This window comes from Dasypus novemcinctus, chromosome 7 (assembly GCF_030445035.2).
Source record: "Dasypus novemcinctus isolate mDasNov1 chromosome 7, mDasNov1.1.hap2, whole genome shotgun sequence".
NCBI lineage: Eukaryota > Metazoa > Chordata > Mammalia > Cingulata > Dasypodidae > Dasypus > Dasypus novemcinctus.
Window position 1 is genome coordinate 139,193,900 of NC_080679.1, and position 23,095 is coordinate 139,216,994.

The 23,095-nt window shown below is 44.2% G+C and overlaps 1 long non-coding RNA gene and 1 pseudogene across 1 annotated transcript in view; one reads left to right on the plus strand and one right to left on the minus strand.

The window, feature by feature from the left end:
* The window catches only part of LOC131279250 (uncharacterized), a 51,430-nt gene that overhangs the window by 15,219 nt on the left and 13,116 nt on the right, over window positions 1-23,095 (minus strand). Inside the window, exon 2 of the long non-coding RNA XR_009186656.1 lies at window positions 10,552-10,693. This is a non-coding gene — a long non-coding RNA (uncharacterized lncRNA). The remainder of the gene's footprint in view (window positions 1-10,551; window positions 10,694-23,095) is intronic.
* On the plus strand, window positions 7,689-8,050 carry LOC131279249 (cyclin-dependent kinase 2-associated protein 1 pseudogene; annotated as a pseudogene).

Below are 23,095 nucleotides of genomic sequence, written 5' to 3' on the forward strand. Positions count from 1 at the left end.
GGAATGGTGCCGCCCACACTTCCCGTGCCACTGATGACAACAGAAGCGGGTGCCGCTGACGACAACAGAAGCGGACAAAGAAACAAGACGCAGCAAACAGACACCAAGAACAGACAACCAGGGGAGGGGGGGACATTAAATAAAATAAATAAATCTTTTTTAAAAAATTAAAAAAAAAGAAAAGGAGAATGCAAAAGAACTTTAAAAATAAATAGAGCAAAGAAAACAATCCTAACCCCCTGAAAAACAACAAGAAATATGTCTTATTTCTCAGTAAAATGTTGTTTTACATTACTTTCTCTGGATAATTAGAAAATTAAATGTTGTTTTCCTTATTGTACAGTAAAGAAATGTGCACAAATATAATTGAACACTGAACACATTTCAGCAAGTGCTAAACTGCCCAGTGCTGCCCTAAGTTCATAGTACCTTAAAAATATTTAAACTTGGGCTGAGATTACATACATTGCTATCATTATGGAGCAAAATAAATATTTTCTTTTAAACAATGGTACTTGAAAACAACCTTGTCTGATGTCTACATGATGCCTGTGGAATCAGTCCCTGACCCCCATGTTAGCACAAATCTGAAAAAAAGAACTTTCAGAGGCAAGTTCTTGATGAAGTTACATTGTTATAAATGATGACATATACAGTCTATGATTTAGGTATCATATTGATAATGTATCATCTTCTGTTGTGAACCTACATATATCGTGAATACCATGAGGGTCATATGAACAACTGAAAGTACTCAATTTGGAAAAATTGTCCGTGTCACATAATTTAAACCCACAAGGTTGGTCAGCCAATTAGGGAAGTGGGCTGTTTTATCATGGACATGAGCTGGGAAGACACTGGTGTGCTGAGCCTTTACCGAGTCTGGCCATGGTATATTATACAGAACAGATGTGAAGCTGACTGAGCAAGAAAGAGAACTGTCATTTCAGCACAAAAACAAAACCCAAACAAAAAATACCATGCTAGAAAGGAAGAGAAAACTTTTGCTACATAGTAATAGTATTAAAAGAGCCACACAAGATTCCTTTTTAGAATCTTTTAGAATGGAGAAGGGTGTTTCACATTGGTGCTGACCAGACAAGGACCTGGTGACATATAAGTAGCACAGCCTTGGGCTGGGGAGGATGGCAGGATGGAGGGCCACTGTCATCCTGAAGAGCTGGGTGGGAGCCCATGGCTTCTCCAGGCTCTGGGCATTCATACAGACCATGTGCCAGCTTCAAGGGGACAGACACATCCTCTTACCAGTCTAGCCACACAGTAGTAAAACTGAGAAGCATTTTATTATCTGTAAGCAACTGCTTCATTTCTGGCTACATACAGGAGAATAGACAAGATGTGTGTGTACATTTCCAAATGCTGCTTCTTTTGTTTAAAAAGATAAGAGCATCTAAGAGCTTAAGTAAAACAGAAGAGCTCTAATCTTCTTCCCTTTTAGTTAGCAGAGACAACAAGCATGTCTCTCAAGGCATCAAAGCAGAATGCTCTGATCCATATGGGTTCTCAGGAGGTTGGGGGGGGCCTCCATACTTAGCTTCCCAGCCCCAGTGGCCTCCCACTATCAAGAGGACAGATGGGAAGAGGGGGGAGCATGGCTATTAGCAACCTTTGTTCCTTTTGTTTGGGGCTTGTGTTACCCTGTGTGACTGGAAGGGGGATGGAGCAAGAAGTTGAGCCTTTTTCTGGTCAGAGCCTCTGACTCAGGTTCTGATGCTTTTGCCTCAAGGGATCTCCTATTCCCAACCTAATGTGTTGGAATACAATAGTGGTGTGAAATTGACACGCAGGCTTCCATGTGCCCCATGAACAGAACTGGGGAGCCTCAAAAGATCCCACTGTAGGCATGAAAAACCCTGCATGGCAAATGTGCAATATCAACAATTATCTATCTACTGATATGCTATGAGCGCCTCACAGATTCCTGTTTCAGAACCAGAGACCCTGGTTAGAACAAAACAATCATTACTGAAGTTGCTAAAGTCTGTTGGTGCACAAAAACACACACAATGAAAGACATTATATTTTATCTTGGCCACTATATTATGACCAAGTGATGAGAAACAATAATATATTACATATTGTTTAAATTATCTTCTAGGGGAGTTGTTTGTAGTGCCAAGCTCCTCTGTGAAAGAACACAGGAAAATGTCTACAGAAAGCTGGTAGTAGTCAACCAGCAGGAACCATCAGATTCAGGTGCATCTCTAAGTGAAAACAGGCATCACCTTCAAGATGGCAACCATCAGGAAGCAGACTTGGTCCAGTGGATAGGGTGTCCGTCTACCACATGGGAGGTCTGCGGTTCAAACCCCGGGCCTCCTTGACCCATGTGGAGCTGGCCCATGTGCAGCACTGATGCACACAAGGAGTGCTGCCCCACGCAGGGGTGCCCCTGCATAGGGGAGCCCCATCACAAGGAGAGCACCCCATAAGGAGAGCCCACCAGTGTGAAAGTTCAGCCTGCCCAGTAATGGTGCCACATGCACGGAGAGCTGACACAACAAGATGATGCAACAAAAAAGAGACACAGATTCCCATGCCGCTGAAAACAACAGATGCAGACAAAGAACACACAGCAAATGGACACAGAGAACAGACAACTGGGGCAGGGGAGGGGGAAGGGGAGAGAAATAAATAAAATAAATCTTTAAAAAAAAGATGGCAGCCATCAAAGGGACCCTGTGCAAGAGGTGTAGGAGGAGAAACCTTCATCCTCAAATTTGATTTTTAGACCTTCATCTAAAAGGAGAGTAATTAGTGAGACAGAAAATTCAGAAGACTTAGCTGGTGGACAACAGAGAAAGCACCACAAATCTGCTAGCATTTACCTTTCCTCTGATGAAAGTCTTGCTCTATAATAAGGAAGATATGGTGTAAAAGATTCTGTAGGAGTGAATCAATGGAGACTATCAAATCTGGATGTTGATACTGGTTTAAGTGAACATTCTGGTGATTGGTTGAATCAGGATTCAGTTTCAGATCAATTCAGTGTATAATTTGAAGTTGAATCTCTTGATTCAGAAGATTAGTGAAGAAGGACAAGAACTCTCATATGAAGATGATCAGGTTTATCAAGTTACTGTATATCAAGCAGGGGAGAGTGATACAGACTCATCTGAAGAAGATCGTGAAATTTCCTTAGCTCTCTGTGGGAAATGTACTTCATGCAATGAAATGTATCCTTCCCTTGTGGAAATGCATTACAACAGATGTGAGAATTGGCTTCCTGAAGATAAAGGAAATGATAAAGGGAAAATACCTGGGAAAGCCATACTAGAAAACTCAACACATGTGTAGAAGAGGACTTTAATGTTTCTGATTTCAGAAAAATGACATAGAGGAAAAGAATAAAATCACACAAGCCTCCCAATCCCAAGAAAATGAGGGCTATTCTCAGCCATCAATTTCTAGTAGCAACATTTATACCAGTAAGAAGATGTCAGCCATCTGCCCATTGGGATTTAAGCCCCCTCTCAAGTAGAAGCAGTGGGATCACCATCCTGAAATTCTCAAGACTGGGGAGTGAACAATGGACTAAAGTAGACTTAGTATTATTCTATTATAGATTTAATATTATTCTAGCAATGGAAGAACTTTTATCATTGATGTAAAGGTAGTGGCCACCAGAGGTTCTGAGGTGAGGGAGAGGGAAGAATAGATATAATATGGGGACATTTGGGGCATTGGAATTGTCCTGCATGACATTGCAATGACAGGTATAGGCCATTACATTTGGTCATAACCTATAAAATTGGGTAAGGCAGAGTGTAAGCTATAATAGAAACTATAGTACATTGTTAATAACAATGCTTCAATGTGTGTTTATCAATTGTAGCAAATTTACCACACTAATGAAAGATGTTAATGTGGGAAAGTGTGGGAGGGTTAGGGTGAGGGGTTGGGGACTATGGGAATCCCCTATATTTTTTATTAAACATTTATATAATCTAAAGCTTCTTTAAAAATTAAAAAAAAATTAAAGCTGTCCGAGAGTTTGAGAGGAATGAAACACAAGATAAAGAAAAATGCATGGAATCTAGTTTCCATCTTTGTGCCATTGAACCTTGTGACCTAAAATTGACTGTATCATCAAAAAAGGACATCTTATGGATTGTTTTACATGTTCAAAAGAGCTAAAAAAAAAACCCACAAAAAACAAAATAAGGCCTGCCCAATATGTAGGCAGCTAGTTCAAATGATTATGCTAACTTATTTCTCCTAATTGACTTGTTTGTAAGAGTAGAATTATATATTTCTAACTATGTAACTCTAAAAACTCAGATAGTTATTTTAGCAACATTAAATTTATTTTTATGTTTTTATACATATTGAAGTGTAAAAGTATCTCAGTCCATGTAGAATTCTTCTCCTTAATGTAATTTACCTACTTGGGGAGGGGATATGGTTTAGTGAATATTCATTTCATTTTAGGAAAATTTCACTTCTCTTTATAGTTCATATTTGGGTTTTAATGTAATTTGAATTGGCTATATAGCTGGTTATTTTGGCAACATTAAATTTATTTTTATGTTTTCATACATATTGAAGCTTAAAAGTATCTCAGTTCATGTAGAATTCTTCTCCTTAATATAATTTACCTACTAGGGGAGGGGATGGGTTTAGTGAATGAAAATTTCACTTCTGTTTATAGTTCATGTTTGGGTTTTAATGTAATTTGAATTGGTTATATAGCTGGTTTTTTAACTCTATCCTTCATATTTTAATTCATTTCTACCTTCACTTAAATAAAAATAACTGATTTTTCAAAATATAAGTAGGGTATTCACATATACATTATTTAGTACATTTCTTTTAAGGAGATAAATTTTGTGAGATTTATTATTTAAATTTTAGATACTCTTAAATCTTCTCATCCTTACTCTGCTCTTTCAGAGTCTCTTAAAATATTCTTTACAGGGAAGCAGACTTGGCCCAGTGGCTAGGGTGTCTGTCTACCACATGGGAGGTCCACAGTTCAAACCCCAGACCTCCTTGACCTGTGTGGAGCTGGCCCACGTGCAGTGCTGATGTGCACAAGGAGTGCCGTGCCACACAGGGGTGTCCCCTGTGTAGGGGAGCCCCATGTGCAAGGAGTGTGCCCCGTAAGGAGAGCTGCCCAGCATGAAAGAACGTGCAGCCTGCCCAGGGATGGCACCACACACATGGAGAGCTGATGCAGCAAGATGATGCAACAAAAAGAGACACAGATTCCCAAGCCGCTGACAATAGAAGCCAACAAAAACAAGAACACAGCAAATGGACACAGAGAACAAATGGCTGGGGATGGGGGGCAGGAAGGGCAGAGAAAAAAATCTTTAAAAGATATTCTTTACAGATAAATAGAAATTGGTAGTTATATTCTCTGCCACTGAAGTAAAAAAATGTACCACTTGTTCTCCAGGTATAGGTGGTGATGATATTGTCCATTGAGAGTCTTTCAGAAGAGCCAGTACAACTTTTTTTAAAGCTCTGCAGTAAAATGCGGAGTTGTCCTGGGAGGTCCAATGTGACATACATTTTCAGGATTTGGTGGGAATTGTTTGTTTCTCTCAAGTGAAAAACAGTTTAATTCACTTTGAAGTGTCTTCTTAGACAGGATTACACAGTCTCTATTAATTGCCTAGACATCAGAACTTTACTTAAGACCAGTTTCAGAAACAAGTGAATTCAGAAGGATTAATTCATAAATTAGTTAAAAGGAAGAACTGTTCATTTTTTAAAAAATAGCTGGAAAGGTCAACATTTCTCTAAATTATCCAGAAAATATACATCACTTCCTTCAAGAATTAATTACAGGGTCATGGGATTCTAATATTGCTGTCAAACTGCACAGATTAATTTATTGATTTATATATATGTATGAGTCCTTCAGCAAAATAGTATGAATAAACAAACCTTTAGATAAGTGGAGTTGAGTTTTAATTTAAAGTTCCAGTGTTTTGCTTCTGGTTATGACAAGTTGAGGGCAATAAAATAAACTGAACTATGAGTTTAGAACAGAACTGAGGGCCAATTTTAAACAGCAACATAGTGTGGGGGAAGCTGCCTCTGGCACAGGTGTTGTATTGGTCATCTTGTTGCTAAGCGCTATTTTTAGATACTAACCCGGTTAAGTTTCCATTTCCCCACCCTCGCTGAAGCAATTAAGTTTCTATTCTTACACCACTCCCCCGGGCTCCAATTGGGCACTCCCTAAAGAGCAGGAAAGTCTTTCCACTGACGTTGCCAAATAACCATCTGCACATGTGTGTGGCATGAGAATCAAAATCTAGCTAATCAATCATTTACTGACACATGTGTTGTCATCAGTATGTACCACCTCATTCATCCCTGGCTATAAATACCCCTGATTGACCCTCAATAAACGAGACTTGATCAGAATCCTGTCTTGTCTCCATTCTTTGTGTCTCTTGTCCCTTTTCATTCCCAATCCCTCCCTCAGGTCTTGGTTCTACTGATCCGCGGGTCGGGTCAATAGTGTGTCTGTTATTAGCAGTAGATTGTTATAGATAGACTTCATAAAAACAATAAACACATCCACATATGACTTACCCATGTATACGTATGTAAATATAAAACAAATGGCTGAAGGTATTGGTAATTAAGCCAAAGCTATTCTCAAATACAGTAAAGCTTAATTAATTTTTAATTTGATACCTCCAGCTAGAGCTAAACAGAATACATCCTTTCTTAGAAGAGTTAGTATAAATGAGATAATTAAATATACATTCAGAGTATATCTTTGCAGTGATTATGCTGCTTACAATGCAAACTGAGCAAATGGAATCTCATTCTAAATGCCTATGGATTATTAATGTGGTCTTGATTACCTAAATTTTAAAGCATGGTGTAAAATATTATTGATTGATTTACAAAGAAACAACTTATTAAGTGATTTTAAAAATTTAAAAAGCAATGCTATTGTTGTAGAGAAATCAGGTGTGTGAGGTATCGAAGACCAGGACACGAGAGTACCGAGAAGGAAGTTGGTTTATTTCAACCGGCTGGGCTCAGTGGACTCTTGTCCTAATAAAAACCGAGGCCCGAATAGCTTTTTTCAGACCCTTTTATACAGAGGATATAGGATTAGGGAGACTAACAGTGATGGCAAACAGACCTCTGGTTAGGTTCTTCAGTGTTTGATCTTAGTATCAGATAGGTTATTTCCTCCAGGCGAGTTACATATTCTCCACATCCAAGGCAGCTTGGATTAGCATATCTTCCATATCTCATCTGGAAGCAACCCTAAATACACATTTAGTCTCACATCGTATCTGATCATTCAGAGACTGTAGGGCCTATATTACTTATTTGGCTATTTTGGGGACCAGGTACACTGGGAAACAATTTTGAATTTATGCACAGGCTATATCACTATTAATCACTGCTACTTCTCTAAAGTTAGATCTAGCTCAACTCCAGTTATTTATGGGTTTCTAGCATTATAAATTTAACTGATTGCTGGGTTTGCCAATATCTAGATGATAAAGACAGACCTAGATATTTGCCGGTGCGGCCCGAGCCGCCAACAAAAAGTGCGCGGGAGACCGGCGGGCGCACGAACGGGTGCAGGGGCCACGGGCGCAGCGCCCCCTCGCCGCCTCACTGCTGCCACAGCCACCACCGCGGGCCAGCCCCGCACACCCTGCGCCCCGCCGCCCGCGGGGATGCCTTACAAACTGAACTTGAATGCGCACATGCCCGCCGCCTCCCTCAAGCGGCTGGAGTGTCCACTCTCCTTCTACCAGCATGGCGACATCCTCGCAGTACCACCAGCTGCTGAGTGACTATGGCGGCCATCCCTTGGCTACACCCAGGGAACTGGGAAGAGCCAGGTGCCCCAAAGCAAATATGCTGAGCTGCTGGCCATCATCAAAGAGCTGGGGAAAGAGATCAGACCCACCTACGCAGGGAGCAAGAGCGCCATGAAGAGATTGAAACGAGGCATCATTCATGCTAGAGGACTGGTTCGGGAGTGCTTGGCCAAAACAGAACAGAATGCCAGATCCTAGCCACCTCGTTAGCTTTGAAGGCTTTCCATCTTTACAAGATGAGAAGTTACAGTTCATCTACCTGTTCAGATGTAACTCTTTTGTTTTCAAAATGTTAACAGTTTGTTTTCATGGTTCATTAGGCTCTGAACCTACCGACTAAGATTGAGAAAAAATTTTGCAGTTGATTAGGATTTGTGTTTTAAGTAGTTAGGAAGTACCCGGGTATTTTTTTAAGCATTGATTAAAAAAATAATACATGGAAAAGTTACCTATCTTACATCAAACTATAGTTTGCCTCCAAGATACCAGTATCTCACTTTAATCTTCTCTTGAATATATTTATGTTACCTAAGTTGTTATTTTCATAAGCTAATACAACTCTAAGGATTCTGTTTTTAGCAAATACTGACAGCACGCTTTTCTTAGTAGCCAGTCCCAGTTTGGCAATACAGTGTAGATTCTGCTTAATATAACTTTTTGCTTAAGCATTTGCATGACTATTAGTGCTTTGAAGTCAAATAAAAAGTGCACAAGTTATAAATACAGAAGAGCAATCTATCATACCGAACAAGGATCCCCCAAAATTTTCATACTGAGACTGTGTAGCTTTCAGTTTTGTGTTTCCTGTAAGTTGATCAAAATGTCTGGGAAAAAATGACTGAAATTATTTGCATCTTTGTATGTATTTATTACTTGATGTAATAAAGCTTATTTTCATTAAAAAAAAAAAAAAGATGGACCTAAAATAGTGTTCCATTCAGGCAAAAGTGATCACTGGCCAAAAAAAGAGGTAAATGTTTAATAAAAAGATTTGGTATCCTGTTAAAAATTAGTCAGCCCTTGTTACAGATTAGTAAGTTAAATGTATTTGGCATTGGGACACTTTATTTGAAGCTTTAACTACATTTTCACAACTTATAATTTGGTGACTATAAACTCTTCTTTATGCAAGAAAACTGTAATAAGACAGGGCCAAAATTGGATATATACAAGTCTGGTTGTATATATTGGTTGTATATAACCAATCAATCAGGTTAGATTCAGACAATAGATTTGGGACTCCCATAGTCAAAGACTGAGAGCTTAAAAGTGACTCCAATAATGATACTTTTACTGTTGTAACAAAGAAAATCACTAAATTAGATATTCATTCAATGACAAGTATCCCACTTGCATGTGTAATGCCTGCATTATCTCTTTCCCCAATATGATAAACTTATATAACATGATTTAGTCAATATTCAGGTTATATTTAAAATGGAAACTCAACATACTTAATTGGGAGTAATATACATGATTTGTTACATCATTTAAGTAGGAATGCTTTCTTCTTTCTCAGACTAATGGACTCTTGTAAAATGGCAATGTGCTGATGCTTATATGACCTCCTTAAAGGGTAAAAAAATACAAATAGACACTCAAGATGGTTTTCTGGATCTAATCTTAACCTAACTTTAGATCATATTGGATTGCTTATTTTCCATGTGGGAAAATATATAAAACTTTTCTCCATGTTTGGTCAGGAAGATGTGTACTAGGTTATCTTGTTCCATGTATACCAAAGATATTTACACTAGCAAGGGAATTTCCAGGAAGATGGCAGAGCAGGGAGATTCAGGACTCACTTCTCTTCCAAAAGAGCTAGTGAAGAGTCAGAAACTGTCTGTAACAGCTGTTCTGGAGCTCAGGAAGCCAAAGGAGTGTTATACAGCATCCAGAGAATGGTGTATAGAAAAGGCTGAGAAATTGTGCTAAAAACTGTGTGTACAACATTATGATTATAATAAAAGCCATTGATTATACACTTTGGATAGATCATAGTGTATGTGAACACATCTCAAAAAAACAACTTAATGAACTAATAAATAATTTTGCAAGAGTAGCCAGAAATAGCAACTATGTACAGCAGGGGAATCATAGAGAGGTTGAGAGGTGAGGAATTTTCCTGTTTGTTTTTTATTATTACTGAAATAATAGAAATACTCCAATAATGATTGAAGTGAAGAATGCACAACTATGTGATCATACCAAATTCCACTGTTTTTTTACTTTGTGTGAATTGTAAGTTTTATTAATATGTATAAATAAAATTGATTTGTTAAAAAAGAACACTACACAGTCTAATTACAATTTTTATCAAGTTTAAAAAATACTGAGTAGCTCACTCTATACTTACAGCTGGCACCCATCCCCCATTCATGATATGGGCTATCTTAGGATCTAGTCCCTGGCTGGCTGTTGTGGGTGGAGAGGAACGTGGACGTCTACCCCCACAATGGTGGGATTGAGCATATCTTTTGATCAGCAAGTTTTGATTACTGAGTTCCAGTTCTGAACCGCTGTTTTAGCTAACCCAGACAAGGACAGCCACTGCCATTGACTCAACCCCACTGCTGACATGGAGGAAGGCAGTTAAAGCTTAAAGGCACAATACCCCCTTAGGGTTGCAGGGAACAGTTTTCTAAAGGGTGCCTATTTTTGGCAGGCCAGGAATTCAAGCTTCACCGAGTTGTGAAAAAGGCTTCTGGTGTCTTACCTGTACCTTTCTCCAGGGCTCATTGGGGCTGGTCTGAGCCCTTTTTGTGAGTCTCTGGTCCTCATTTGACTGGAAATACTGACTTCAGAAAGTCCTTTCTGAGGTGACCATCCTCCAAGATTTTGCATATCATGTAAAACAGCTAGAGGCAATGAAAGGAGTGTGTGAAAAAAAAAAAAAACCAGAACAGATCAATATTCTCAGAGAACTAGGAAAGAATCTTTTTTCTTAGGGTAAAACAATTATACACATAGTACAATCTTAAAAATTATACCAAATATCCAGGGCTAGAATGAGATGAAGAACTGGGAAAATTTGATCAATTAAATACAGCCAATTCTAAGTGTCAGAGAAGAGTTTTACTATAAAGCCAATCAACAAAAAATACTAGGCAAGAGAAAGAAACTGACCTTCATGTTGGGGCACTTTGTTTTTTTTTTTTTTGTTTTTTTTTTTTAAAGATTTATTTATTTATTTAACTTCCCCCCCTCCCCTGGTTGTCTGTTCTTGGTGTCTATTTGCTGCGTCTTGTTGCTTTGTCCGCTTCTGTTGTCGTCAGCGGCACGGGAAGTGTGGGCGGCGCCATTCCTCGGCAGGCTGCTCTTTCTTTTCTCGCTGGGCGGCTCTCCTCACGGGCGCACTCCTTGCGCGTGGGGCTCCCCCACGCGGGGGACACCCTTGCGTGGCACGGCACTCCTTGCGCGCATCAGCACTGCGCATGGCCAGCTCCACACGGGTCAAGGAGGTCCGGGGTTTGAACCGCGGACCTCCCATATGGTAGACGGACGCCCTAATCACTGGGCCAAAGTCCGTTTCCCAATGTTGGGGCACTTTGAAACTTTATGTGGAGCCCAGGAAAGATCACATATTCTTGGAGCTAATTCATTCCTGTGGGCTTGAGAACTTGAATTGGATTCAATTTGGGGTCTTTGATTGGATTACTTCAGTGAGTCTAGGGTGGGTATCGGTCCTCTTGCTGGAGTCCTTTATAAATGGAGGGCTGAAAGCAGCAGATGTAATATAGCCTGTGCACAAATCCAAACTTATTTCCAAATATGCCTAGAAAGCCAATTGAGAAGTATAAACTCTGTAGGCTTTGGATATTCAGGGAGGATATAAGCTGGAATGTGGGGGGGGGGGTTAGTGCTAAATGCTGACTTGGAATTTGGGGGATATGCATTAATTCAAGCTTACCTGCGGGAAATAACCAATCCAATACTCAGACAAAACACTTGAAGAAACTAACAAAAATATTTTTGCATACATACAAGCACAATTTTTCTTCCCACTCTTATTTCCTCTGTACAAAAGGGACCCAAAAAATTCTATTTGGGGCTCAGTTTTTATTATGACAGGAGTCCACCAATTCTGGCTGGTCTAAATAAATCAACTTCCAGGTGGTAGACTTGGTCCAGTGGTTAGGGTGTCCACCTACCACATAGGAGGTCTGCAGTTCAAACCCAGGGCCTCCTTGACCATGTGGAGCTGGCCCATGTGCAGTGCTGATGTGCACAAGGAGTGCCGTGCGATGCAGGGGTGTCCCCCACATAGGGGAGCCCCACACAAAGGAGCACACCCTGTAAGAAGAGCCGCCCAGCACAAAAGGAAGTGCAGCCTGCCCAGGAATGGTGCCACACAGAGATCTGACACAACAAGATGATGCAATAAAAAGAAACACAGATTCCCATGCCACTGACAACAACAGAAGTGGACAAAGAAGATGCAACAAATAGACAGAGAACAGACAACTGGGGTGGGGGGGAGGGGAGAGAAATAAATAAATAAATAAATCTTTAAAAAAAATAATAAGGCAAATTCCTTCTCAGAGTTCTCGTGTCCTGGCCTTCAACACCACATACACCTGACTTCCCTGCTACTACAATTCTGGGGGCTTGTCCAGGATTGTGCTGAGAAGATCAGAGGTGGCAACAATTGTTTGCCCCTTTCAGATGTCTCTGAGGAGGCTGGGAGGGCCCAGGTGAAACCCAGCCCTGGATGCCCCTGGACTCCCCTTTTAGTCCAGAAAGAGGTTGTGGTCTTCACCAGAGCCCTCCTGGAAGAACCAGAGCACCAGTGCATTTGAGAGACAATGAGAATGAAGCAAGGAGCACTACACATCAGATGGGTAAGACCCCCAGGGGCATAGTGCAGGAAAAGCCTAATTCTAAAATAAGGAGGGAGACTGATCAGCTCTCTAAAAGGGGAGGCCCCAGTACACCTGAGAATACAGGAGGAAGGTACCTCCTCTCCAGGTTCGAGAAAAGGAAAGGGGGGTGGTTGTGTGCATGTGATTGTGGCAACTGGGTGAGATGCAGAAAGTCACTTCTGTGTGGCAAGTGCAGAGTCCTGATCTGTGGTTCTGTGGTGACCTCATATGATCAAGGGCAGTCTGGGGGGTCCCTGCAAAGGGACCCTCTTCCAAGTCAGGGGCTTATACAGACCTGCTAAGGTTAAGAGGTGCCGAAAGTTTCCGTGAGGGTTGCGACCAGAGATGGACTAAGTGTATGGCTTGAGTGACTGTTGTGTACCATCAGCACAGGGTGGAAACATGGGAAACACACAAAGTAGGACCCTCTTCAGTTGTATGCTGAAAAACTTCCCCCATGCATTCCATGAAGATGTATACAGCATAAGGTTCCAACCAGGAAAGCTTAGGATGCTTTGTGAATTAGAATGACCAACTTTTGGCATGGGCTGGCCCCAGTATGGCATTTTAGATCCCTGGATCATCCATAAAGTCCATGATGCAGTAACTGGAAACCCAGGACACCCAATTCCCCTACATTGATCCTTTGGAAAATGCTGTAAGCCAAAATCCACCTTGGTTAGGGTAGAGTATGAATATGGAAGCTAGAATTTGCCTAATACAGAAACCAAGGAGTGCTGTCCCAGGGACCATACCAAACAATCACCATGCAAAGGGCCCAGAGAAAGTGTACCCTGAGTCCAGTGCCAATCTGCCCATTTTAGAAGGGCCATACAAACATGAATTTCTGCCACCGTATGCAATGACTCCTGCCCCAGAAATACTAAGGAATGAAAATGAGCTAGTCTCTCTAAGCAGTGCCCCATTATCATCATCCACACAGGGAAGAGACACCCATACCACCCCCACCACTGATTTTATCACCATCTGAGAGGGCACCTATACCATCCCTGCAGTTACCTTTATCGAACCAGAGAGCCCTATGCCATCCCTGTAGCAGCTTTTACCATCTCCTCAGTGGTCTTTGATACCTTCTGCAATGGAAAATACAGATCTGCAGCTTTTACAGCCCATTGCCCCTGGCAATGCTGCTGCAGTGCTGCCAATCAGTCAGGGTGGAGATGCTGAGAGGTAGCAACTTAAACCACAGGAACCCCTACGGGCAGAGGAAGCACAGAAAAAGCCTGCCTACCAGCTACCTTTCCATGAAGGCTGGACCCCAATTTTTTACGATGCACATGGCTAGGTTCGGGGGGGACCTGGACATTCATCTATCAGCCCTTTACCACATCGGACCATTTTAACTGGAAAAGCCATACCTCACCATTCTCAGAGAAGCCTCAAGCCATGATGGACATTTTCCAGTCCATCATACAGACCCACAAACCCACTTGGGTTGATTGTATACAATTTATAATGACTTTATTAAACTTTGAAGAAAGAATGTATGTCATGCAGGGAGCTCTAACCTGGCTTAGCACCCACCTGAGGAAAGTTTGGACAGTGACCAATATGCCCACTTGCAGTCCCCAGAGGAGGACCCCCTGTGGGATCCAAAGAGCACAACCAGGCTCAACTGACTAGAAACTTTCCATAGGGCCTTAGTTGAATGATTCATGGTGGGGAGCCACAAGACAGTAAATATGGCAAAAACTACTCAAATTCTACAGGCTCTGGATGAGAGTCCAGCTCAATTCTATGAGAGGCTGTGCAGCATGTTTTGTGTATGCACACCCTTCAAACCCAGATGCTCCTGAGTGCCAAACAATGGTCAACGCAGCATTCATTTCCCAATCACAAGCTGACACCCAAAGAAAACTGCAGAAGTTGGATGGGTTTGCTGGAATGAATATCTCTCAGCTCATGGAAGTAGCTACTAAAGTCTATGCCAACCATGATGTAGAAACAAGGAGGGAAGAAAGTCAGAAGATGAAGAAGAAGGCATATCTTCTGACAGTGGCAATCATGGAAAAATCCATTCCTGTGTCAAGGAGAGTAAATTGGGAATCCCCTGCCCCAAGGAGAGGGAAGGGCCTATGCTAGGGCAAAATTAGTGTGTGTACTGCAAAGAAGATGGGCATTGGAAGCAAGAGTGTCCCAGCTGGCCACTCAACCCTGCCACTGCTGTTAAAACATTAACCAGGAAAGCTAGTGGGGCATCACAAACAAAAACCTGGGTCCAAAAAAGTTCAGGAAAAAACCCCTGCAAATCAGATAATTGGGCTGACAGGAATAGAGGACTCTGATGGAGATTATTAGGACAGACTGGGTTCCTATTCTCCCGGCCCTGCAGAGCCTATGGTCAGAGTCCAAATTGGGGGCCACACCATACATATGATGTTTGATGCTGGGGCTCAACATTCTGTAATGACCAAGCCAATTGGGCCTCTCTCAAAAAGACAGGCCACTGTCATAGGTGCAACTGGCAAAAGTACCCAATGGCCCTTCCTGCAAGCCAGGACCTGCAACATTGGGAGAAAAGAGGTCACACACAAATTCCTTTATCTTCAGAGTGCCCAGTCCCCCTCCTGGGTTGCGACCTGCTGTCTAAACTGCAGCTCAAATTACCTTTGATGTCACGGGGCAATCCACACTGACACTGGGGCCACAGGACCCTCTGAGAATAGTGCTAACCCTTCCTCTGCAGGAGGAATGGAGACTGTTTTGCCTCAGTGAAACTGGCCAGTCCATGCCCATGCAGCTCCCTTTTGAAGATGCACCTGAAGTATGGGCAGAGGATAACCCAATAGGGATGGCACATGACATTCCTCCAATTATTATTGAAATAAAGGCCACAGACAGTCCAATAAGCATAAAGCAATATCCAGTACCACGTGAAGCACAAGCAAATGTCCAGCTATTTATTCAGAGATTACTGAATGAAAGCATATTGAGCCATGCCAGTCTCCATGGAACACTGCACTCTTTCCAGTTAAAAAAGCTGATGGGGATTACCGCCCAGTCCAGGACTTACTAGCAGTTAATTCGGCAGTAATAACCCTTCATTCTGCAGTTTCTAATCCATATACTTTTCTCAGCTTAATACCCTCATTGGCAATCTACTTTTCATGCCTAGATCTTAAGGATGCCTTCTTCTGCATTTGGGTAGTGCCCTGCAGCCAGCCAATTTCCACTTTTAGGTGGGACAATCTGAACCCAGATGAAAAGCAGAAGCTAACATGGATGCAACTGCCTCAGGGGTTTAAAAATGCCCCCACTATTTTTGGACAAGGTCTGGCTAGTGATCTCAAATCCTTTAAACCAGAAAGCCATAACTGTTTTCTCCTCCATTATGTAGATGACCTCATTCTCAGAAGTCCCACCTACCAAGACTGTGCTGGTGGAACCCATGGTCTTTTAAAGCATCTACAGCAAAAAGGCTATCGAGTGTCTAAGAAAAAAGCTGAAATATGCCTGCCTCAGGTCAAATATCTAGATTATAAAAATAATGCAGGGGCCCCATGAATTGGGACTTGAAAGAAAGAAAGTTATCTGTAGTCTCCCTGAGCCCAACAGCCACCAGAAGCTGCCAGTTCCTCAGTGCAGCAGGATTCTGCCACAATTGGAGCCCCAATTTTGGGGTCCTCATGTGCCCTTTATATGAAGTCACAAAGGGGAAAGATTATGATTCCCTGCTCTGGGAAAGCCCACAGAAAAATGCTTTCATTGCTCTCAAACAAGCTCTAATGGAAGCACTGAGCCTCAGGCTTCCAGATCTCAGTAAACCATTCTACCTCTACGTTCACAACTGCCAAAGGATCACAGTAGGGGCACTCACTCAATACCTCAGTTCCTGGCAAAGACCCATAGCTATCTGTTCAAGCAACTGGACACTAGCCCAAAGACAGGCTCTCATGTCTGCAAGCTGTAGCAGCTGTAGTCATTTTTACACTAGAAGCTATAAAATTGGTTCTGCATGCAGTAATCATAGTCTTCAAAGCCAAAGGAACACACCGGCTAACTAACAGCTGCCTGGTTAAATATCGAACCCCATTATGTGGTTTCCCTTCAACTGGAACTTGTAAAAACCCTAAATCCTGCCACTCTACTACCCGTGGAGCTGGGGATTCTAGCCCATAACTGCCTGAAAACATCACAAGAAGTATATTCCAGCAGGCCAGACCTCCAAGACCAGCCACTGGCAAATTCTGACATGGAGTTCTTTATGGATGGGAGTAGCTTTATGCAGGACAGCAATCAGTGAGTGGGATATGCTGTGGTATCAGGAGGCCCAGAGCCTCCTGGATAGCAAATCAGCACAGAAAGTCAAACTCATTGCCCTCACCCAAGCCCTACAACTTGCAGCTGGAGCAAAGGTTAATATCTACACAGGCTCCAAATATGCCTTCTTTACCCAGCATATGCACTGAGCCTTATACAAACAAAAAGAACTCATCAACTCAGGAGGAAAGAGCATTAAATATGGCACAGGATTCTGGAACTACTAGAAGCAGTTTGGAAACCTACCAAAGTGGCTGTAATGCACTGCAAGGGACACCAGACAAGCCACAGCCCTGTCACCCAGGGAAATCAGAGGGCAGATGCTGAAGCAAAAAGAGTGGCATGGGAAGGATCCCTATCTAAAAACCTGGCCACTGCTCTCATTCCTCAACCTTTTTAATTATCTGAAACTCCAGTATACACTGCCTGCCACAGCCTCTGAATCAACAAGAGCTGCAATACACTCAAGCCGAGAGAGTGGATACTCTCTGAGGGTGGGATATAAGGAGAAAATGGATGGTGGACATTGCCCGATCACACAATAGTTGTGCCACAAATATTAGCCACAACATTAGTTCAACACTACCATGAGAAGACACACTTGGGAAAAACCCATCTTAAAGAAGTTTTAGAAAGATTCTTCAGGTGGCAGACTTGGCCCAGTGGTAAGGGCATCCGTCTACCACATGGGAGGTCTGCGGTTCAAACCCCGGGCCTCCTTGACCCGTGTGCAGTTGGCCGATGCACAGGGCGCAAGGAGTGCCCTACCATGCAGGGGTGTCCCCCGCATAAGGGAGCCCCACGCACAAGGAATGCAACCAGTAAGGAGAGCCACCCAGTGTGAAAGAAAGTGCAGCCTGCCTAAGAATGGTGCTGCCCACACGGAGAGCTGACACAACAAGATGATGCAACCAAAAGAAACACAGATTCCTGTGCTGCTGACAACAACAGAAGCGGACAAAGAAGATGCAGCAAATAGACACAGAGAACAGACAACCGGGGTGGGATGGGGGAGGGGAAATAAATAAATAATAATTTTTTTTAAAAAAAGAAAGATTCTTCTACATCCCAAGTCTGGCTGCTATCACCCATGCCATATGCCAGTGGTGCATCACAAGTGCAAAAATAAAACCTTTGGCAGGGGGCCTATGGGAGTCCCAGGAGTCCAAAGAATTGACAATATGCCTCTTGAAGATCTAGTAGTTGATTTCACTGAAATGCCACACTCTGGAAGTTATAAATATCTCCTAGTCCTTGTTTGCACCTTTTCTGGCTGGGTGGAAGCTTTTCCCACTTGAACATAAAGAGCTGAAGAAGTAACCAAAGTTCTCAGGGAAATCATTCCTAGATATGGGCTACCCCTCTCAATTGGCTCTGACAATGGACCCACCTTCGTCTCTGAAACCACTCAAAAATTGCCAAAGCACTGAGCATCTGATGGAAACTGCACACCTCTTCCCATCCTCAAAGCTCAGGAAAGTAGAGTGAATGAACCATACAATAAAGACTTATATTGCCAAGATTTGCCAAGAAACTGGGCCAAAATGGGTGCAAGTACTTCTGAGTCCTCTTCTCCAAGTTTGGGCAAGCCCAAGCTGAAAGCCAAGCCTAACCTCTTTTGAAATCCTCTTTCAGAAACCACCCCCTTAATCCAAAATATAGAAGGGGATCTCGGAGAAAGAGGAAACTTACCAATAGCTCAGCAAATGATCAGCTTATGAAAAACCTTACAAAATCTGCAACACTAGGTCCAAGAAAGGGCCCCCATTAGCTTAAGCAACTATATACACCTGGAGAAGCCAGGTGATGCAGTCTGTGTCAAAGACTGGAAATCAGCTCCACTAATCCCTCTATGGTGGGGACGCTATCTTGTCATTTTATCCACCCCCAGTGCAATTAAAGTAGCTGAAAGTACCCCATGGATACACCATAGCCGGGTCAAGCAAGCTGCCCCAGAGTCCTGGACCTGTATTCCAGATGCCCACAACTCAACCAAACTCATCTTGCAAAAGAACAAAACACCAAGCCCTGCTCCAGTCACACCCCAGAATCTGACTGGTCCGTGCATGGCTGAAGGTTGAGGATGGGACACCGAGCTCTGCTCCAATCACACCCCAGAAACTGATAGGTCTATGTACAGATAAAGAATAGTTTAATCCCAGTTACAATGCCCCTTTGATTATTCTCCCTACTCCTAGCCCTCACCCTCCCCTGGTCCCAGGTTGGCATCACAGAGTGTGAGCCATTATCCAAAAGGTGTGAATGGGGGCCCATGTCAATACCACATTAATATATCATAACCATTACACCTGCAAGGGCCATATAGCTGCCTGCCAGTTTCAAGGAATCTCCTATAGTGTCTGTAACATATCTGGTCAAATAATCTGCTATGACCCCAAACCTCCAACAGTCTCCTGTAAATGGGAAATAAGGGTGCTTAATCAAAATGGGGAGCTACTTAGCTCTACCCCAGCCACTAGCCAGAACCAATGAGTGTCCCTCCTATTTGATGCTTGCCAAGTTATAGACTCTGGGATACCATGGAACACCAATTGTGGAGGGCTTAGCAGGGAGCAAAAATATACTCATAACAATAAGTATATGTGTGGTCCAGAAGTGAAAAGTGCAGTCCAAGGGGGGCCTTCTGGTGTAAATGCATAGGTGCATACTACTGCCCCTACTGGTCCTGTGTCACCTGGGCCACATGGAATACAGATGCAACTAAACAGCCATCCTCACCAAAGGAATGGCCCTGGCCATTTATGCTGTCATTGTAACCACTTAAACCTCACCATCCTTAAACCTGAATCCCGACAGACTCAGGGAGTCCAAACGAGTCTCTGCATTGATGGTAGAGGAATAGACCCAGAAGACTACATCTGGGTTGCGTATTGGGAATACCCACTCACAAGTAAAGCCCATTCTGTGTTCCACTCCTTCTATGAAGAAATGGAAAAGCCCTTTTCCATTCTACAAGGAGTGAGAAACCTCTTCATAAGCCTAGCTGAAGTAGTAGGGGCAGCTTAAATGTCTCCTTGTGCTAAGTATGTGGAGGTACTAATATGGAAGACCAACGGCCCTGGGAAACTAGAGAACACAATTACAGCCAAACATATAATGAAACTGGCCTCTCAGCTGTCCCCTGAGATAGCATGTGGCCCTTGTAAACTTCTGTCATAGGAAAATATTGTGCTTCAAGGGCCTGCCTAAACTCTTCTTTATCTGTTAGAAACCTAACATGTACAGGGGGAGAATTCCAAAATTATACCACCAATATAACAGAGCCTTGGGGAACATGGAATGAATCTGACCTCACTCTCATAAATTGTACTTTGCCCAAATTAATCAGTGTGGAACTCCACTGCAAAAGGCCCCTTTAATGCCCCAAATGGTCTGTACTGGATTTGTGGGAAAGTTGCATTCTGAGAACTTCCCCAAAACTGGTGTGGTACTTGTATGCTCAGTACAATAAAACCCTCCTTCTTCCTCATTCCCTTAATGGAAGGGAAAGAGCTAAGCCAGCCAGTGTATCAAAATATAAGAAAGGGCTGTCGTTACCTGGAGAGGTGAAGAATGGCCCCATGAATGTGTAATCCGGTACTATGTGGGCCAGCATCTCAGGCAGAGGATGACATGTGAATTTATTGAACCCTTATCTATATGCTAAACTGAAACATCCACTTGCAAGCCATGGTGGAAATAATAACTAATGAAACTGCCCATGCTCTAAACCTACTAGCCCAACAGCAAACTAAATTCAGAAATGCTATCTGTCAAAACCATCTCACCCTAGTGCGGTCACCAGTCGGGCTGAAGTGTGGTTTGCTGGCCTGGCGGGGGAGCAGCCGCGATAGGCCAAGCCGCTGCCCCCATAATAGGGTGGCTGGTCGGACTCACTGCCACCCCTGAAGGGAGCTCGGCATGGGCACAGAGTGCCCTCGGGTCTCCCCTTCTCGGCAGCCATGCTTCCGCGGCAGCCCCTCCTCCCGGATGGCGCCACCCGATGCCTGTGGGGCAGCACCCTTCTTCTTTCTCCCTGCGCAGGCGCAGGGTGGAAAATTCCAGTCTGCCCTTTTCCCCTCCCCCGACAGCAGCAACAGCCAGGTGTGGGTGGAAAAATCCAGCCCGCCCTTTTCCCCTCCCCCAACAGCAGCAACAGCCAGGTGTGGGTGGAAAAATCCAGCCCGCCCTTTTCCCTTCCCCCGACAGCAGCAACAGCCAGGCGTGGGTGGGAAACTCAAGTCTGCCCTCCACCCCAGCAACAGCAGCCACCAATCCCTAAACCCTGCCCCTTCCCCCAGCAACAGTGACAGCCAATCCCTAACCACCACCCCTCCCCCATCCAGTACCACCCACTGACCTTTCACCGGCGTGGCTTCGACCAATCAGCCTTCCCCAGCCCCTATAAAACTGTTGCCTCTCCCTCAGTAAAGTGGACTTGCGTGTTTACCTTGTCTCCGCGGTAGTTCTTCTGCCGTGCGCCCTCCAGTCCTGAGAGCCCCCGACAAGGGCCTGGCCTCCCTTGTCCCCAGTTCGTCGCCTGCTTCTCCGGGCGACCCCTTCGTCGCCGGCTTCGCCGGGCGACCCCGTCAGCCAAACCGCGCAACCCCTTGTGAGACCGATCCCTCGTCTGCTGCCGGACCGACCCCTCGTCCCAAGTGGGACCAACCCTTCGTCCCAAGCGGGACCGACCCCTCGTCCAGAGCTGGACCGACCCCTCATCCGCAGCCAGACCCCACCTCTACCGACCGAGCAAACCGTCGCAGTTGGCGCCCAACGTGGGGCAGAGCACCCCTACCGCCACCGACTGAGCAAGCCGCCGCAGCTGGCGCCCAACGTGGGGCAAGGCAACCCCACCACAGCACAACGTGGGGCAAGGCAACCCCACCACAGCCTCACTCCATAACCTGGCGGCCCCCCCTCCTCTCTTCTCACCTTGGGACTTCTCTCGTGCAACATTGCTGCTACCTGAGCCTTGGCTACCTCATACGATCCACGGTGGTCTGGGAGAATCGCTGGATGGCTTTCTCCTTCCATGTCGGGGGCTTATACCGACCCGCTATGATTAAGAGGAGCCTTGGATTTCTCGGGAGTGCGCGCTTGCACGTCTGAAGTAATCCTACCACAGCCCTACGCCCTCCTCTCTTCTCACCTTGGGACTTCTCTCATGCAACATTGCTGCTACCTGAGCCTTGGCTACCTCATATGATCCACGGCGGTCTGGGAGAATCGCTGGATGGCTTTCTCCTTCCATGTCGGGGGCTTATACCGACCCGCTATGATTAAGAGGAGCCTTGGATTTCTCGGGAGCACGCGCTTGCACGTCTGAAGTAACCCTACCATAGCCCTACACTCTCCTCTTTTCTCACCCCTATCTTTTCGCTCTGCATTGCTGCTCCTGAACCTTGGTGACCTCATATGATCCACGGCGGTCTGGGAGAATCGCTGGATGGCTTTCTCCTTCCATGTCGGGGGCTTATACCGACCTGCTATGATTAAGAGGCGCCAATAAAACTCTCAGGAGCGCATGCCTGAGCACCTCCACCCCTGCCTTCACCTCTGCCTCCTCCCCTCCGTGCTTGCTCCCCTTTGCCTTGCTCCACTGCTCGTCATTCTGCCCTCCCCTCGTTGGGGCCTTCTTTTGGCCCGCGACCACCGTCGGAGTACCATCGGCTCCGACCCCTCGTCTCACCGCGCACCTCGGCTCCCATCGCCGCGCTCTCAAGGTAAGGGCCCCTTTTCTTATCGGCTCCAAAAGGCCATTAGCAATGGGTAACATCCTATCTGCTAAGCAAGCCCCACAAGTTCGGGCCCTCGCCGGTCTCCTAGACATTCACCGGTGTAAGATCTCTTTCAAACAGCTTCAAGTATATTGGGACCTTCTTCTCCCCTTTAATCCGTGGCTTACCACGTGTCAGCTTTGGGACCCGGACACCTATACTCACCTTATAGATAGGGTCACTTTTGCTGTGGAGCAGGAAGGTAAAAGATTCCCTCCTGGCTTATTACAGGCAACATGAAGTCCAGAAGAAATCTTAAAGGGTATAATCTATGATATGCTATATAAACAAGGATTTAAAAGCAGCTATACCAAGAAAGTAAGAATTATGAGTCAAC